Below are 8,650 nucleotides of genomic sequence, written 5' to 3' on the forward strand. Positions count from 1 at the left end.
TGGGCTTTTCTATAGAACTCATCACTATGGTAACTGAATGTTTCATAAACATTAATGAACTTATTTTCACTGCTCTGCAGTGAGGCATTGGGTAGTAGCATTATCCCCATTTCATGATGAAGAACTGAGGCAGAAAGAGATTAAGTACAAAAGTATTCACTAATTTTAAGTTCCCCATCTGAGATGCATGGTCTGATTTTTCAGAGGACTTAGTTTGTTATCTGTTCAAAGCACAGCTCCCATTGCCTTCGGTTGCAGCTGTGAGTTCAAATTTCTTTGTGCTTTCTGTACTCGGATAGAGACTGCTTTAATCTTGAACATATATGGCCTTTTTAATTTCTTTTCCTTAACATAATCAGAAGGAATTGAAGCTTACTAGCTCCTGGCCACATATTTTTTCTACATATTAACTGAAATGACAATGTTTCATATAATTTTATCCAAACACCATTTCATAGCTTTAGTGTTACTGCTAAAATTATTTATAAGATAATAACTTAACTTCTCAAAGAATAGAAAATCATCTGCTCTGGTAGAGTTCAATTTTTGTTTTCATGAAAGAGAGCAAAACTCCTGGGAGGCCCTTTTTGAGGATAACCTGGGGGCTACTGATGTAGCTACAAACAGCTAAACTGGAGTAATAGATTTTTATGCAGAGTCTCAAATTAAAAAAATTAATCTTACTCTCCCTGAAAACCAAGATATCAAGCAAACTAAATGTATTAGTTATATTGTTATATGGGATTTTTCCAGCAGGTGAATCAAATATCTTGTTTCAAACACACCTGGACTTTGCTGAAGTTTAGATTTGCTGTGATTCACCCACAGACATATCCTAGCATAGAAGGGAGTCTATTAAAATTGTTTGCTGTCTTTAGGCAGGAGGGCTTTATAGTGGCTTGGAATATCTTGAAGAGCCAACCCTTAATTTGCATCAGCATATGACATAGGATTTATGAATCCCCTCATAATTTTGCAGGTTCCTCTTCCATTCTTTTCTTTTGACCTACAAGTTGCAAAAGTTTATAAATGCGAAGTCTACTTTCAGGTCCTTCCCGAGATATTGAATCCTAGAGTAAATTTTTGTAGATGTTTTTCTGAAGCATTGATTCAGAAAGCAAGCACTGACCCCCTCTTAACCACAGAGGTGCAAACAGGCTGCTGCAATATCATGTTGTTGAATTTTCCTTCCAGTGCCGAATGAAAGAGAGCTTGCCCTTTTCCTCAAATTTCTCCCTGATCGAGAGATGAGTGAGCTGGTAGCTGCAATATCCAACGGCTTCACCAAGTTGAGAATGTGATGTCTGTGTAATAATGCTCAATTTTGCACACTTCAAATCCATTAGTAGCAATTACCTTACCTGAGGTGTTTTGAGTTAGTTTTAGTACAGCATTCTTGCAGTTGGTAGATAATGAACATAATAATGTATACAGCATTTTCAAGTCTCTGTTTTTAGCTACAATAATGCCATTAGGATTCTATTTAGCAAATGTGTGCTTCACACTAAAAGTTAAGACTTTTTTTGTTCATGTTTTCCCTGCCATGATTTCAATTGCATCTCATGTCCTGTTCTGTGCAGTGCTGGCTTGCCTAACAGAGCAGGAAAGTGTTTTACCCATTGCACCTGTGCAAAGGCAGTGAGGTCTGGCATGTTGAGAGCAAAACAAGGACGAAGCAGGGCAGGGCATTGCCTGAGCCCTGGTGCAGCCTTCCAAGCACCTCTGGGCAAGCTGTGTGCCTGCACTCTGCTGTGTCCTGTTTGCACAAGAGGTGAGGATGCTGACACCCTCCCAGCACAGCACAGCACAGCACAGCACAGCACAGCACAGCACAGCAGCCATCCTGCTTGCCCCAGGAGGGGCTGTGACACTGCTGAAGTTGCTGGCGGACTCCATGGTGGTAAAGATGCAGGTGGGCTGCATGGTGCTGAGAGAGGCAGATGTTGCAGCACATTTCACTGAGGGATGCCAGCTCAGACATCAGTGTTGGGGGTCCTTAGGCACTGCAGATGTGTTGTGGCTCTCCTTCCCCTCTGAGTTTTTTTTCTCTTCCAGTCTCTCCCAGTAGGGTTCCAGTCACCCCCTCTTGTGGGTAAACCAGGACTCCTGAACAGCTGACCAATATGACCAAGCAGAAGCCATTTATTGTTTACATTACACACAATTTTCTAGATTCTACAAACTACCAAGATCACACTTCTTGATTGGTGCCTTTGTCTTGTTCCCTTGTTCTCTGCCTCCATTTCTCAGCATCCATGATTGGTTACCGTACAGGTGTTTCACAGTCCTCTGTTATCCAGTTCCTGCCATCCTGGTGTACTGTTTCTCAGCTTCTTCGTTCTTATTTTAGCACAGTTTATGTCTCAGTAACCTTGGTGAATTCCACAGTGGCCTGAGAAAATTCTGATAAGAACAGTTACAGATGGTATGGCTGGTGCACACTGAGGCCTGAGTTGTTCACACACATTGCTACAATTCCTCCTTCTTCTTCTTGCACCAGCCAGACCCTCTTTACTGTGTTCTCTGCTAAGGGTCACCAACTTAATTATGCATGGAATAATACAAAGCAAGAAAATAATGACTGACCAGAGCTCTGGTGTCAGTGGGATAACCCTGCCCTTGCTCTGGGTTGAGGGCTACCCCAGTACTCCACCCTTACAAGATGCCTGTTCATTCCTTGTCCTTGTAGTGAGATAATTATTTGGATTGGGAGAACCAGTACTCCACCAGGCTTTCCTTTTCTCTGCCCACTGCAGGGAAAAATTAGAAATCTGGTATTGGGCTATCATTTGAACCAAGTGATACTGCTAAGCTAACAGGAGATATAATTGATGCCTCCTTTGTAGATGTCCCTGCCAAGGTCTCTGACATAGATAATATCAGCACCTTAAAAATAGTTTCAAAATGTTACAGTGCTCCTTTCATGTTAAATTGACCAAACTCAAGAAGCAAGGAGTATTTGGGCAGCCATACAACTTGTTTTTGTTGTTGGTATGTTTAGAAACGGACAGAGTAAGAGCTGAGAACTTTCTCTGTTTTAAACTGGAATATGTGAATCTGTCTTTGTCAGAAACACACCTTGTCTCCAGTTCTTGTGCTCTTACTTAGATGATCTTTTGAAAAAGTAAACTGATTCTTCTGGCACTGAATTGATCTTTCTCACCTTTTAGTTCCTCTGGCACACTGACCTCGTGCTCGTCCTCTGCCACCTCCTGCCCGGTGAGCGCACACACGTTCACTACGTGGGAATCCAGTACTTGATGGAGGGTAGTGGAGAGCTGTCCTAGTAATGCTCAGCAGGGAAAACTCAGCTGGATTTTAGTACCCCAGGGACAAGGACAAAATGATGGAAAATCACTCGTCTGCATGAAGATAACAAAGTGCTGCTGGCCGTGGGGTAGGCGGGTTGAAGGGGAGCAGGGCCTGTGTCCCCTCCTCTGTTGCTGCCCCCTCCTCTGTTGCTGCCCCTTCTCCTTGCCTGCACCACCTCCTGCCCCCTTCAGCTGTGAGAGTGACTGTCACCTCCATCCATCTGCTGCCCCGGATGTCTGCTTGCCTGACAGCAGAGCCCAAAGGCTGACCCCATCGGCAGGCTGTGCACTGAAGGGGAGCTGGGGGAGGCAGATATCACCTCTCAGTCACAACGTGCCCAGCCTGCTCCGGGGGCAGCGCAGAAAAGCGCTGGCCCTGATCTTCTTGCATTGCCATCACCTACCCTGAAATTAGTAACAGCACGTCCAAGGTTAGTGGCAAATTCAGATACCCAAGCTAGACGGGGAGGGTGAATAAAGGACAGTGGTTGTGTACAGTATAAGCGGTTGCCTTAGACAATGCGTGACCTCTGAATTAAAAGACCAGGATTAGCAAAGAGCTTTTTTTGCATTATTGGGCCCATTTACAAAAAGCTTTAGCCCTAATTGTATGGTACCACAGAGCTTTAACTTGAGCACATATTGGTTTTGTAACCTGATCCCCACATAAATCATAGTTGGTGAGAGCAGAACAATTAGTGCCTTAATCTACTGGGACTACACAGTATCTTTAAATCTGAATTTTCCTGATCATTATGGGTATTACAAGAGTCAATTAATTTATATTTCACACAAAATGTAATTAAATCCCACGATAACCTGACTGTGAAATGAAGAGGGGGGGAGTGAGGAGAAGGGTGGGAAAATTCTTTCCTTATGGAGCTGCCATCAGACACCACGGCGTGTTATCAACAGAGGCAAACTGCCTCCTCTTCAGTGCAGAAGTTTTGGGGTGAGGGGTGTTGTTTCCCATTTTGTACTGAACAGCCATGTGGTCACAAGAAGCGTTTGCTGCCACGTGCTTCCAGCACAGCCTGCAAGAAAAGTGATCCATATAAGTGCTCAGGAAAGGGGAAGGCCTTGATGTTCCAAAGAGCCCGATGCCTGTAGCTGGTCACCTAAGGGAATCCACTTATGACTCTATTACCCAGTAAATTAGCAGAGTGGTTCAGTCAGGTATATTTATCATGAAGAGAACTGAAGATAATTAATACACTGCATTGAATGCAAATTGCACCCACAGCACTTATCTCATTTTCAATTAGCACAAATGTTACAGCACTGCAGGCTTGTTATGGTTTTACCATGGGCTGGGTAATTAATTTCTGTGAGCTACATATCAGACACCTGATAATGCCGTTTATTAATAAATGTCACCCCAGGTATCTGTTAGGAGAGGTAAATAAATTAAATGTTCAGTTGTCTGCCCTGTGCAAATCTATTCTTACACCTCACTGCATCTTTTCACTTGTTTGTTTATCAAGGAGAATGACTGCTGAGATTACAATGGCAAACAAAGGAATACGAGGAACAATAATCCGCGCCCTAAAGTGGTGTTCCTCTCACCACTGCTGATGGCAAGAGCCGTGCCACTGTCTCTTTCCTGCCTGGGAACATGGCTGTGGGTCACTGAGGTGACCTCCCTTCAGGGCTGCCCAGGACCCATGAGAGCAGAAAAGCTGAAGTTCCCTGCAAATCCTGACTTTCAAGGACTTTGCCAACCCATTATTGGCGTATATTTCTGTCTGAAACTCTGTCCCTCTGAGCGTTTAACTGGCCTGGCCCTGGAGCCAACACCCCACAGCTGCCTGTGGTGACTGTGCTCATCAGCTCCTGAGCAGATTCAGGCTTGTTTTTTTTCCTTTCCTTCCAAAACTTCAGAAAAGGAGGGTGGGGTTGGGTGAGCCTGTTGAGTTGTCCCCACTGGAGTGGGGACAAGCAAGATTATATAAGAAGATTGAAACAGCTATGTGCTCTTTGATCAGTTCCAGGTTTTTGGAGAAGAGTGGAGCAGGAGATGGTGGGATTCTGACGGCACAGCGGTGGATAAAACCAGGTGAGGCCCTTATGTAGGGATATGGGAAGGTCAGGAAGTGCCATCTTCCCCAGACCCTGAGCTGTCTTCTACTAAGTGGGTAGACCATATCTGCAAACTTTCTGGCCAACTCTAGTTTTCCAAAGTTCCAACACAGGTCTCATCACCTTTGAGATGAAAGGTCCTTTGGTCTTTTTGTTTTCCCCCTTTCTTTGGATTTTGAGATTTGGGCAAGCCACACTTAACAAAAAGACTTGAAAATGCTCCAGCCAATGTGAACTTTGGTGATCCTTCTCCACAAGGAAGCTGCAGTGACTTTAGCAAGCTTTGCATGATCTGTCTCAAATCATGTTAGCCTGGTTAAATTAACATAACCTCCATCATGTGAGTGCAATTTAGTTGATAGAAAGATGCTTTATGGTAGTGATTTCTTACTTACAACACAAGTAGATTTGTACTATGTAAATACTCTGTTCTGGCGTACATTAGGAATTGTACCAGTTTGAACACACCGGAAAAATAAATATGTTTAACTCTCCATTATGTTGGTAGAAATCTGAGTATGGAATTAGTGTCAATCTTTCTTGAAGGTAAAGACTATTTACAGCAACACTCAGTTTCTCAGATATAAACGTATTAGGAAGAACCATATTATGAGTTCTTGTAGGTTAGCTGTGGGGAAGAAGCCTGTGGGGAAGAACAAGAGACTGTTGCCACAATAACTTAATCAGTGTGAATTTCAGTAAAAAATGCTTTTAAACAAAATGCTTTCATCCCTTATGCAGGTCTTCCTTATATTTACAAGTTCTTGTGCTGTAAGTAATTTCCATGTGCTTCCTGGTGGTGTGACTGCCATCTCACCATCATCTGCTGTGATTTTTTCAGATTTCAGGACTCAGAGATAGCTCAGTATTTGAAGATGGGATTTGCACTATTGCTTTAAAAATACTGCAGCACTTGAAATATCAATTTTAAAAAGCCTGATTTGGATTGAAGTTTATACTTCAGAGAAGAACACATGATTTTAAAGGCCAGATGACCTGCTGACATCCTTTAAAACCATGTTTAATATGCTGAGAAGGATGTATAAACTCTCAGTTTAAACAATTATAAATATCCATCCTAAGAAGCTGACAAGGTATAGAATTAATGCAAACTCCTTATTTGAACTGGAACCATATTTCCAATAAAAATAGAAATGGTGAATGCAATGTGAGTGGGACAGATCTGGCTTCTTTCCAGTCAGATCTAGGCTAACTCCCAGGCACGATAGGTCCCATGTGGACTCCTGACCCAAATGTGTGCCCTGCACACTGGCTCCCCCTGAGTGCCCACCTTTCCCTGGGGGGGTGGGGTAGGACAGCTGGTGCCAGGGTCATGCCAAACCAGCTCTGGCATGGCTGGTGGGACTGCTGCTACCTTCAGAGAGAGCCTCATGGGGAAAAGGCGTTGTAGAAAAGGTTCTTCTGGCGGAACCACACAGCTCAACAAGGAGACTTTTACGGGGAGAGAGTCCTATGAAAGTGTTTTTGGTGGCTGAAGGCAGTGGTACTGGTGAGGAATGAGCTCATATGGGTTGTGCTCATAACAGCCAGCTCTCTGAACCATACAGTGAGCCTTGTATCGATTCATCAGTTGCTCATTGATTCCCTCTCCCACCTTCCTGCCGAGGGAGAAGTGGATATAATGGAGTATTGTGTTTCTGATGTTATTATTTATGCAAGTCAAATATGCCACATGATGGAAGGGAAGTTTGGTGAAGGTTTGCATTCTCTCAAGGTGTTCAAGCTGAGGGCTCTGGACAGATGTGTGTGATTCTTTTTGTACAGAGCTCATAGGGTTGGTGGAGTGGATCTGTCAAATGTTTCCTTTGCTGCAGCTTCGTGCAGTGTTAGATGTGATGAGGATTATAAGAATGAAGACCATGAACTCAGTTAGGAATTCCACAGGAAGCTGGTCCCAGGCCCAATGCCAGGTTTGATGTGCCTTTGTCACTGAAGAGATGCATTGCAGCAGTAAATGAAGTTTTCTAAGCATGAATGCTGCGTGTTTGCATATTTCAAATGACTATAGTCCAGCTGAGAAGTGACATAGCCATGAATAATAGAGAAAAGGTCATCACCTGCCAGGGTGGCACGTAGCCTCCTAACCAATGGAAATGTTTCTTGCAGAGGTTGCCACGGGAAAACTTGGCACCAGTGGAAAATCCAAGAGCACACCTAAATTGCGAAACCAGCGCACCACTTGGGGAAATAGACCATCCAGCCAGGCATAGTGCACTCAAGTGACAAGGTCTTAGAGGACCTTTCTTGTCTCCCATCTGTCTCACCCCTGTTTTGCTTGGATTTAACCAGCTGTTTTTCTTTCGCTGCCATGTTGTGTGTGTATATATAGAGAAATTTAGGTATAGCTGTATTTCACCTGGCAATTCAGTCCATGCTGTATCACTCAGCATCTTTGTGTAGAAACAGGGAGGCACCACAACGAATACAGATCAGGAGTCCACAGGAGAGAGGAGTGTAGTGCTGGAGATAACACTTCTTCACAAGTCAGGAGGTGTGTACCAGCAGGAATGATTCAAAATAATCTTAGTACATTACCCTGGACTTCTGCCACCCATCAGGTGAGACAGCAATATCTCATGGTTAATGCTGAAGTCAAGGAGGATGAGGATGGATGCCTGCCCTCTCTCCACTGACAGGAGGGTGCCATCCATCAATGCCACTTGAACAGCTCCAGTTCCATGTCCTGGCTTCAATCCAGACTGTGCCAGATTTAAAAGATTCACCTTTAGCAGGTATAGTTCAAGCTGCCCTTTGGCTAGAAACCGTAGGAAATTTCCTGGTAGTTGGGAACCCTCTTGGATATTGGTTAGGAAGAACTCGTGCACGGGGTAGATTTTCTCAAGGCTAGGTGACAGTCAATTCCCAACATATTGGTAATTCCCCTGTTGGTGTTCCCTATCTTCCCTCTTTCAAGACTTGGACCTTCTGGGCTGGGCTCTGGAACAATCTTGGGCAGATGGCAGCATGAGGAAGCCTGACAACATTGCCAGGTTAAATCCAGGACAAGAACGAGTTCTGAGGTCTAGTCACTGCAGTCAGAAGCCCTGTCCTGTCAGCACACTGCTAAACAATTTTTTCCTCTGATGAAATGGGTGAGAGAACTTCCTAGGATTTTAAAATGAAGGTAACTTTGGCAATATGTAAAAGAAAGGCCACTTGTCCACTGCACTTTGCCCCCGCTTGCAGCACACTGAGTTGTTTTGTCTTTGCTTGGTTGCTGTGGAAGCTGTGTGAGCCCA

Source organism: Fringilla coelebs (genome assembly GCF_963513975.1).
Source record: "Fringilla coelebs genome assembly, chromosome: 3".
Classification (NCBI taxonomy): Eukaryota; Metazoa; Chordata; class Aves; order Passeriformes; family Fringillidae; genus Fringilla; species Fringilla coelebs.